Source organism: Ursus arctos, unplaced genomic scaffold (genome assembly GCF_023065955.2).
Source record: "Ursus arctos isolate Adak ecotype North America unplaced genomic scaffold, UrsArc2.0 scaffold_6, whole genome shotgun sequence".
Lineage (NCBI taxonomy): Eukaryota > Metazoa > Chordata > Mammalia > Carnivora > Ursidae > Ursus > Ursus arctos.
In genome coordinates, this window is record NW_026623078.1 from 2,244,928 (window position 1) to 2,255,857 (window position 10,930).

Consider the following 10,930-nt stretch of genomic DNA (forward strand, 5'->3'; position numbering starts at 1 on the left):
GGACGAGGTGAGGGGCTTAGACCATGCCTGGGCAATGTTGTTTCTTACACGTGGGTGTGTGGCATTTTGTTGAGCTGGCTACCCCCACTTGGGATAGGTGTTCCACAGCAAGCACCTATTGTTCGTCGGAAGCCGTTTTTGCCCCAGGGGTCTCCGGGCTATGTTCGTTGGGGTTGAAATCCTGCTAGTAAAACCGCCGGGTTGAGGGAAGGGTTCAGACTGTGCCTGGGCCCTGTGGTCTCTTCCAGGTCAGTGTATGGCATTTCCTTCCCCTTGCCACAGGCACCTGGGAGCATGTCTGCACGTGGAGAAAGACTTTCCCGTGGGAAGCCGGGTTTTGTCAAACGAGTCCCAGTGCTCTGCTCCTCTCTTTTCACTCCTGCTGCCAGAAGCCCAGGGAGGATGGGAGGGCTTAGAACATGGTTGGGCACTGTGGTTTCTTCCAGAGAAGTGGAGGGCATTTGCTTTACCTTGCCACAACCACTTGGGATAGGGTCTGCACCTCAGGAAAACTGTCTCCGTGGGAAGCCGGCTTTTTGCAAAGGGGTCTCAGGGTCGTGGGCCTCGGCTGTCCCTCCGGCTCCCCAAAGCACAGGGACGAGGTGAGGGGCTTAGACCAAGCCTGGGCAATGTTGTTTCTTACACCTGGGTGTGTGGCATTTTGTTGAGCTGGCTTCCCCAACTTGGGATAGGTGTTCCACAGCAAGCACCTATTGATCGTCGGAAGCCGTTTTTGCCCCAGGGGTCTCCGGGCTGTGTTCGTTGGGGTTGAACTCCTGCTAGCAAAACCGCCGGGTTGAAGGAAGGGTTCAGACTGTGCCTGGGCACTGTGGTTTCTTCCAGAGAAGTGGAGGGCATTTGCTTTACCTTGCCACAACCACTTGGGATAGGGTGCGCACCTCAGGAAAACTGTTTCCGTGGGAAGCCGGCTTTTTGCAAAGGGGTCTCAGGGCCGTGTGCCTCGGCTGTCCCTCCGGCTCCCCAAAGCACAGGGACGAGGTGAGGGGCTTAGACCATGCCTGGGCAATGTTGTTTCTTACACCTGGGTGTGTGGCATTTTGTTGAGCTGGCTACCCCCACTTGGGATAGGTGTTCCACAGCAAGCACCTATTGTTCGTCGGAAGCCGTTTTTGCCCCAGGGGTCTCCGGGCTGTGTTCGTTGGGGTTGAACTCCCGCTAGCAAAACCGCCGGGTTGAGGGAAGGGTTCAGACTGTGCCTGGGCGCTGTGGTCTCTTCAAGGTCAGTGTATGGCATTTCCTTCCCCTTGCCCCAGGCACCTGGGAGCATGTCTGCACGTGGAGAAAGACTTTCCCGTGGGAAGCCAGTTTTTGTCAAACGGGTCCCAGTGCTCTGTTCCTCTCTTTTCACTCCTGCTGCCAGAAGCCCAGGGAGGATGGGAGGGCTTAGAACATGGCTGGGCACTGTGGTTTCTTCCAGAGAAGTGGAGGGCATTTGCTTTACCTTGCCACAACCACTTGGGATAGGGTGTGCACCTCAGGAAAACTGTTTCCGTGGGAAGCCCCCTTTTTGCAAAGGGGTCTCAGGGCCGTGGGCCTCGGCTGTCCCTCCGGCTCCCCAAAACACAGGGACGAGGTGAGGGGCTTAGACCATGCCTGGGCAATGTTGTTTCTTACACCTGGGTGTGTGGCATTTTGTTGAGCTGGTACCCCCACTTGGGATAGGTGTTCCACAGCAAGCACCTATTGTTCGTCGGAAGCCGTTTTTGCCCCAGGGGTCTCCGGGCTATGTTCGTTGGGGTTGAACTCCTGCAAGTAAAACCGCCGGGTTGAGGGAAGGGTTCAGACTGTGCCTGGGCCCTGTGGTCTCTTCCAGGTCAGTGTATGGCATTTCCTTCCCCTTGCCCCAGGCACCTGGGAGCATGTCTGCACGTGGAGAAAGACTTTCCCGTGGGAAGCCGGGTTTTGTCAAAAGGGTCCCAGTGCTCTGCTCCTCTCTTTTCACTCCTGCTGCCAGAAGCCCAGGGAGGATGGGAGGGCTTAGAACATGGCTGGGCACTGTGGTTTCTTCCAGAGAAGTGGAGGGCATTTGCTTTACCTTGCCACAACCACTTGGGATAGGGTGTGCACCTCAGGAAAACTGTCTCCGTGGGAAGCCGGCTTTTTGCAAAGGGGTCTCAGGGTTGTGTGCCTCGGCTGTCCCTCCGGCTCCCCAAAGCACAGGGACGACGTGAGGGGCTTAGACCATGGCTGGGCAATGTTGTTTCTTACACCTGGGTGTGTGGCATTGTGTTGAGCTGGCTACCCCCACTTAGGATTGGTTTTCCACAGCAAGCGCCTATTGTTCGTCGGAAGCCGTTTTTGCCTCAGGGGTCTCCGGGCTGTGTTCGTTGGGGTTGAACTCCCGCTAGCAAAACCGCCGGGTTGAGGGAAGGGTTCAGACTGTGCCTGGGCGCTGTGGTCTCTTCAAGGTCAGTGTATGGCATTTCCTTCCCCTTGCCCCAGGCACCTGGGAGCATGTCTGCACGTGGAGAAAGACTTTCCCGTGGGAAGCCGGTTTTTGTCAAACGGGTCCCAGTGCTCTGTTCCTCTCTTTTCACTCCTGCTGCCAGAAGCGCAGGGAGGATGGGAGGGCTTAGAACATGGCTGGGCACTGTGGTTTCTTCCAGAGAAGTGGAGGGCATTTGCTTTACCTTGCCACAACCACTTGGGATAGGGTGTGCACCTCAGGAAAACTGTCTCCGTGGGAAGCCGGCTTTTTGCAAAGGGGTCTCAGGGTTGTGTGCCTCGGCTGTCCCTCCGGCTCCCCAAAGCACAGGGACGAGGTGAGGGGCTTAGACCATGGCTGGGCAATGTTGTTTCTTACACCTGGGTGTGTGGCATTGTGTTGAGCTGGCTACCCCCACTTAGGATTGGTTTTCCACAGCAAGCGCCTATTGTTCGTCGGAAGCCGTTTTTGCCTCAGGGGTCTCCGGGCTGTGTTCGTTGGGGTTGAACTCCTGCTAGCAAAACCGCCGGGTTGAGGGAAGGGTTCAGACTGTGCCTGGGCCCTGTGGTCTCTTCCAGGTCAGTGTATGGCATTTCCTTCCCCTTGCCACAGGCACCTGGGAGCATATCTGCACGTGGAGAAAGACTTTCCCGTGGGAAGCCGGGTTTTGTCAAACGGGTCCCAGTGCTCTGCTCCTCTCTTTTCACTCCTGCTGCCAGAAGCCCAGGGAGGATGGGAGGGCTTAGAACATGGTTGGGCACTGTGGTTTCTTCCAGAGAAGTGGAGTGCATTTGCTTTACCTTGCCACAACCACTTGGGATAGGGTCTGCACCTCAGGAAAACTGTCTCCGTGGGAAGCCGGCTTTTTGCAAAGGGGTCTCAGGGCCGTGTGCCTCGGCTGTCCCTCCGGTTCCCAAAGCACAGGGACGAGGTGAGGGGCTTAGACCAAGCCTGGGCAATGTTGTTTCTTACACCTGGGTGTGTGGCATTTTGTTGAGCTGGCTTCCCCAACTTGGGATAGGTGTTCCACAGCAAGCACCTATTGATCGTCGGAAGCCGTTTTTGCCCCAGGGGTCTCCGGGCTGTGTTCGTTGGGGTTGAACTCCTGCTAGCAAAACCAACGGGTTGAGGGAAGGGTTCAGACTGTGCCTGGGCACTGTGGTTTCTTCCAGAGAAGTGGAGGGCATTTGCTTTACCTTGCCACAACCTCTTGGGATAGGGTCTGCACCTCAGGAAAACTCTTTCCGTGGGAAGCCGGCTTTTTCAAAGGAGTCTCAGGGCCGTGGGCCTCGGCTGTCCCTCCGGCTCCCCAAAGCACAGGGACGAGGTGAGGGGCTTAGACCATGCCTGGGCAATGTTGTTTCTTACACCTGGGTGTGTGGCATTTTGTTGAGCTGGCTACCCCCACTTGGGATAGGTGTTCCACAGCAAGCACCTATTGTTCGTCGGAAGCCGTTTTTGCCCCAGGGGTCTCCGGGCTGTGTTCGTTGGGGTTGAACTCCTGCTAGTAAAACCGCCGGGTTGAGGGAAGGGTTCAGACTGTGCCTGGGCCCTGTGGTCTCTTTCAGGTCAGTGTATGCCATTTCCTTCCCCTTGCGCCAGGCACCTGGGAGCATGTCTGCACGTGGAGAAAGACTTTCCCGTGGGAAGCCAGTTTTTGTCAAAAGGGTCCCAGTGCTCTGCTCCTCTCTTTTCACTCCTGCTGCCAGAAGCCCAGGGAGGATGGGAGGGCTTAGAACATGGCTGGGCACTGTGGTTTCTTCCAGAGAAGTGGAGGGCATTTGCTTTACCTTGCCACAACCACTTGGGATAGGGTGTGCACCTCAGGAAAACTGTCTCCGTGGGAAGCCGGCTTTTTGCAAAGGGGTCTCAGGGCCATGTGCCTCGGCTGTCCCTCCGGCTCCCCAAAGCACAGGGACGAGGTGAGGGGCTTAGACCATGCCTGGGCAATGTTGTTTCTTACACCTGGGTGTGTGGCATTTTGTTGAGCTGGCTACCCCCACTTGGGATAGGTGTTCCACAGCAAGCACCTATTGTTCGTCGGAAGCCGTTTTTGCCCCAGGGGTCTCCGGGCTGTGTTCGTTGGGGTTGAACTCCCGCTAGCAAAACCGCCGGGTTGAGGGAAGGGTTCAGACTGTGCCTGGGCGCTGTGGTCTCTTAAAGGTCAGTGTATGGCATTTCCTTCCCCTTGCCCCAGGCACCTGGGAGCATGTCTGCACGTGGAGAAAGACTTTCCCGTGGGAAGCCAGTTTCTGTCAAACGGGTCCCAGTGCTCTGTTCCTCTCTTTTCACTCCTGCTGCCAGAAGCCCAGGGAGGATGGGAGGGCTTAGAACATGGCTGGGCACTGTGGTTTCTTCCAGAGAAGTGGAGGGCATTTGCTTTACCTTGCCACAACCACTTGGGATAGGGTGTGCACCTCAGGAAAACTGTCTCCATGGGAAGCCGGCTTTTTGCAAAGGGGTCTCAGGGCCGTGTGCCTCGGCTGTCCCTCCGGCTCCCCAAAGCACAGGGACGAGGTGAGGGGCTTAGACCATGCATGGGCAATGTTGTTTCTTACACCTGGGTGTGTGGCATTTTGTTGAGCTGGCTACCCCCACTTGGGATAGGTGTTCCACAGCAAGCACCTATTGTTCGTCGGAAGCCGTTTTTGCCCCAGGGGTCTCCGGGCTGTGTTCCTTGGGGTTGAACTCCTGCTAGTAAAACCGCCGGGTTGAGGGAAGGGTTCAGACTGTGCCTGGGCCCTGTGGTCTCTTCCAGGTCAGTGTATGGCATTTCCTTCCCCTTGCCCCAGGCACCTGGGAGCATGTCTGCACGTGGAGAAAGACTTTCCCGTGGGAAGCCGGGTTTTGTCAAACGGGTCCCAGTGCTCTGCTCCTCTCTTTTCACTCCTGCTGCCAGAAGCCCAGGGAGGATGGGAGGTCTTAGAACATGGCTGGGCACTGTGGTTTCTTCCAGAGAAGTGGAGGGCATATGCTTTACCTTGCCACAACCACTTGGGATAGGGTCTGCACCTCAGGAAAACTGTCTCCGTGGGAAGCCGGCTTTTTGCAAAGGGGTCTCAGGGCCGTGGGCCTCGGGTGTCCCTCCGGTTCCCCAAAGCACAGGGACGAGGTGAGGGGCTTAGACCATGCCTGGGCAATGTTGTTTCTTACACCTGGGTTTGTGGCATTGTGTTGAGCTGGCTACTCCCACTTAGGATTGGTTTTCCACAGCAAGCGCCTATTGTTCGTCGGAAGCCGTTTTTGCCCCAGGGGTCTCCGGGCTGTGTTCGTTGGGGTTGAACTCCTGCTAGCAAAACCGCCGGGTTGAGGGAAGTGTTCAGACTGTGCCTGGGCGCTGTGGTCTCTTCAAGGTCAGTGTATGGCATTTCCTTCCCCATGCCCCAGGCACCTGGGAGCATGTCTGCACATGGAGAAAGACTTTCCCTTGGGAAGCCAGTTTTTGTCAAACGGGTCCTAGTGCTCTGTTCCTCTCTTTTCACTCCTGCTGCCAGAAGCCCAGGGAGGATGGGAGGGCTTAGAACATGGCTGGGCACTGTGGTTTCTTCCAGAGAAGTGGAGGGCATTTGCTTTACCTTGCCACAACCACTTGGGATAGGGTGTGCACCTCAGGAAAACTGTTTCCGTGGGAAGCCGGCTTTTTGCAAAGGGGTCTCAGGGCCGTGGGCCTCGGCTGTCCCTCCGGCTCCCCAAAACACAGGGACGAGGTGAGGGGCTTAGACCATGCCTGGGCAATGTTGTTTCTTACACGTGGGTGTGTGGCATTTTGTTGAGCTGGCTACCCCCACTTGGGATAGGTGTTCCACAGCAAGCACCTATTGTTCGTCGGAAGCCGTTTTTGCCCCAGGGGTCTCCGGGCTATGTTCGTTGGGGTTGAACTCCTGCTAGTAAAACCGCCGGGTTGAGGGAAGGGTTCAGACTGTGCCTGGGCCCTGTGGTCTCTTCCAGGTCAGTGTATGGCATTTCCTTCCCCTTGCCCCAGGCACCTGGGAGCATGTCTGCACGTGGAGAAAGACTTTCCCGTGGGAAGCCAGTTTTTGTCAAAAGGGTCCCAGTGCTCTGCTCCTCTCTTTTCACTCCTGCTGCCAGAAGCCCAGGGAGGATGGGAGGGCTTAGAACATTGCTGGGCACTGTGGTTTCTTCCAGAGAAGTGGAGGGCATTTGCTTTACCTTGCCACAACCACTTGGGATAGGGTGTGCACCTCAGGAAAACTGTCTCCGTGGGAAGCCGGCTTTTTGCAAAGGGGTCTCAGGGCCGTGGGCCTCGGCTGTCCCTCCGGCTCCCCAAAGCACAGGGACGAGGTGAGGGGCTTAGACCATGCCTGGGCAATGTTGTTTCTTACACCTGGGTGTGTGGCATTTTGTTGAGCTGGCTTCCCCCACTTGGGATAGGTGTTCCACAGCAAGCACCTATTGATTGTCGGAAGCCGTTTTTGCCCCAGGGGTCTCCGGGCTGTGTTCGTTGGGGTTGAACTCCTGCTAGCAAAACCGCCGGGTTGAGGGAAGGGTTCAGACTGTGCCTGGGCCCTGTGGTCTCTTCCAGGTCAGTGTATGGCATTTCCTTCCCCTTGCCCCAGGCACCTGGTAGCATGTCTGCACGTGGAGAAAGACTTTCCCGTGGGAAGCCGGGTTTTGTCATACGGGTCCCAGTGCTCTGCTCCTCTCTTTTCACTCCTGCTGCCAGAAGCCCAGGGAGGATGGGAGGGCTTAGAACATGGTTGGGCACTGTGGTTTCTTCCAGAGAAGTGGAGGGCATTTGCTTTACCTTGCCACAACAACTTGGGATAGGGTCTGCACCTCAGGAAAACTGTCTCCGTGGGAAGCCGGCTTTTTGCAAAGGGGTCTCAGGGTCGTGGGCCTCGGCTGTCCCTCCGGCTCCCCAAAGCACAAGGACGAGGTGAGGGGCTTAGACCAAGCCTGGGCAATGTTGTTTCTTACACCTGGGTGTGTGGCATTTTGTTGGGCTGGCTTCCCCAACTTGGGATAGGTGTTCCACAGCAAGCACCTATTGATCGTCGGAAGCCGTTTTTGCCCCAGGGGTCTCCGGGCTGTGTTCGTTGGGGTTGAACTCCTGCTAGCAAAACCAACGGGTTGAGGGAAGGGTTCAGACTGTGCCTGGGAACTGTGGTTTCTTCCAGAGAAGTGGAGGGCATTTGCTTTACCTTGCCACAACCACTTGGGATAGGGTGCGCACCTCAGGAAAACTGTTTCCGTGGGAAGCCGGCTTTTTGCAAAGGGGTCTCAGGGCCGTGTGCCTCGGCTGTCCCTCCGGCTCCCCAAAGCACAGGGACGAGGTGAGGGGCTTAGACCATGCCTGGGCAATGTTGTTTCTTACACCTGGGTGTGTGGCATTTTGTTGAGCTGGCTACCCCCACTTGGGATAGGTGTTCCACAGCAAGCACCTATTGTTCGTCGGAAGCCGTTTTTGCCCCAGGGGTCTCCGGGCTGTGTTCGTTGGGGTTGAACTCCTGCTAGCAAAACCGCCGGGTTGAAGGAAGTGTTCAGACTGTGCCTGGGCACTGTGGTTTCTTCCAGAGAAGTGGAGGGCATTTGCTTTACCTTGCCACAACCACTTGGGATAGGGTCTGCACCTCAGGAAAACTCTTTCCGTGGGAAGCCGGCTTTTTCAAAGGAATCTCAGGGCCGTGGGCCTCGGCTGTCCCTCCGGCTCCCCAAAGCACAGGGACGAGGTGAGGGGCTTAGACCATGCCTGGGCAATGTTGTTTCTTACACCTGGGTGTGTGGCATTTTGTTGAGCTGGCTACCCCAACTTGGGATAGGTGTTCCACAGCAAGCACCTATTGTTCGTCGGAAGCCGTTTTTGCCCCAGGGGTCTCCGGGCTGTGTTCGTTGGGTTGAACTCCTGCTAGTAAAACCGCCGGGTTGAGGGAAGGGTTCAGACTGTGCCTGGGCCCTGTGGTCTCTTCCAGGTCCGTGTATGGCATTTCCTTCCCCTTGCCACAGGCACCTGGGAGCATGTCTGCACGTGGAGAAAGACTTTCCCGTGGGAAGCCAGTTTTTGTCAAAAGGGTCCCAGTGCTCTGCTCCTCTCTTTTCACTCCTGCTGCCAGAAGCCCAGGGAGGATGGGAGGGCTTAGAACATGGCTGGGCACTGTGGTTTCTTCCAGAGAAGTGGAGGGCATTTGCTTTACCTTGCCACAACCACTTGGGATAGGGTGTGCACCTCAGGAAAACTGTCTCCGTGGGAAGCCGGCTTTTTGCAAAGGGGTCTCAGGGCCGTGTGCCTCGGCTGTCCCTCCGGCTCCCCAAAGCACAGGGACGAGGTGAGGGGCTTAGACCATGCCTGGGCAATGTTGTTTCTTACACCTGGGTGTGTGGCATTTTGTTGAGCTGGCTACCCCCACTTGGGATAGGTGTTCCACAGCAAGCACCTATTGTTCGTCGGAAGCCGTTTTTGCCCCAGGGGTCTCCGGGCTGTGTTCGTTGGGGTTGAACTCCTGCTAGCAAAACCGCCGGGTTGAGGGAAGGGTTCAGACTGTGCCTGGGCGCTGTGGTCTCTTCAAGGTCAGTGTATGGCATTTCCTTCCCCTTGCCCCAGGCACCTGGGAGCATGTCTGCACGTGGAGAAAGACTTTCCCATGGGAAGCCAGTTTTTGTCAAACGGGTCCCAGTGCTCTGTTCCTCTCTTTTCACTCCTGCTGCCAGAAGCCCAGGGAGGATGGGAGGGCTTAGAACATGGCTGGGCACTGTGGTTTCTTCCAGAGAAGTGGAGGGCATTTGCTTTACCTTGCCACAACCACTTGGGATAGGGTGTGCACCTCAGGAAAACTGTTTCAGTGGGAAGCCGGCTTTTTGCAAAGGGGTCTCAGGGCCGTGGGCCTCGGCTGTCCCTCCGTCTCCCCAAAGCACAGGGACGAGGTGAGGGGCTTAGACCATGCCTGGGCAATGTTGTTTCTTACACGTGGGTGTGTGGCATTTTGTTGAGCTGGCTACCCCCACTTGGGATAGGTGTTCCACAGCAAGCACCTATTGTTCGTCGGAAGCCGTTTTTGCCCCAGGGGTCTCCGGGCTATGTTCGTTGGGGTTGAACTCCTGCTAGTAAAACCGCCGGGTTGAGGGAAGGGTTCAGACTGTGCCTGGGCCCTGTGGTCTCTTCCAGGTCAGTGTATGGCATTTCCTTCCCCTTGCCCCAGGCACCTGGGAGCATGTCTGCACGTGGAGAAAGACTTTCCCGTGGGAAGCCAGTTTTTGTCAAAAGGGTCCCAGTGCTCTGCTCCTCTCTTTTCACTCCTGCTGCCAGAAGCCCAGGGAGGATGGGAGGGCTTAGAACATGGTTGGGCACTGTGGTTTCTTCCAGAGAAGTGGAGGGCATTTGCTTTACCTTGCCACAACCACTTGGGATAGGGTGTGCACCTCAGGAAAACTGTCTCCGTGGGAAGCCGGCTTTTTGCAAAGGGGTCTCAGGGCCGTGTGCCTCGGCTGTCCCTCCGGCTCCCCAAAGCACAGGGACGAGGTGAGGGGCTTAGACCATGCCTGGGCAATGTTGTTTCTTACACCTGGGTGTGTGGCATTTTGTTGAGCTGGCTTCCCCCACTTGGGATAGGTGTTCCACAGCAAGCACCTATTGATCGTTGGAAGCCGTTTTTGCCCCAGGGGTCTCCGGGCTGTGTTCGTTGGGGTTGAACTTCTGCTAGCAAAACCGCCGGGTTGAGGGAAGGGTTCAGACTGTGCCTGGGCCCTGTGGTCTCTTCCAGGTCAGTGTATGGCATTTCCTTCCCCTTGCCCCAGGCACCAGGGAGCATGTCTGCACGTGGAGAAAGACTTTCCCGTGGGAAGCCGGGTTTTGTCAAACGGGTCCCAGTGCTCTGCTCCTCTCTTTTCACTCCTGCTGCCAGAAGCCCAGGGAGGATGGGAGGGCTTAGAACATGGCTGGGCACTGTGGTTTCTTCCAGAGAAGTGGAGGGCATTTGCTTTACCTTGCCACAACCACTTGGGATAGGGTCTGCACCTCAGGAAAACTGTCTCCGTGGGAAGCCGGCTTTTTGCAAAGGGGTCTCAGGGCCGTGGGCCTCGGCTGTCCCTCCGGCTCCCCAAAGCACAAGGACGAGGTGAGGGGCTTAGACCAAGCCTGGGCAATGTTGTTTCTTACACCTGGGTGTGTGGCATTTTGTTGAGCTGGCTTCCCCAACTTGGGATAGGTGTTCCACAGCAAGCACCTATTGATCGTCGGAAGCCGTTTTTGCCCCAGGGGTCTCCGGGCTGTGTTCGTTGGGGTTGAACTCCTGCTAGCAAAACCGCCGGGTTGAAGGAAGGGTTCAGACTGTGCCTGGGCACTGTGGTTTCTTCCAGAGAAGTGGAGGGCATTTGCTTTACCTTGCCACAACCACTTGGGATAGGGTCTGCACCTCCGGAAAACTCTTTCCGTGGGAAGCCGGCTTTTTCAAAGGAGTCTCAGGGCCGTGGGCCTCGGCTGTCCCTCCGGCTCCCCAAAGCACAGGGACGAGGTGAGGGGCTTAGACCATG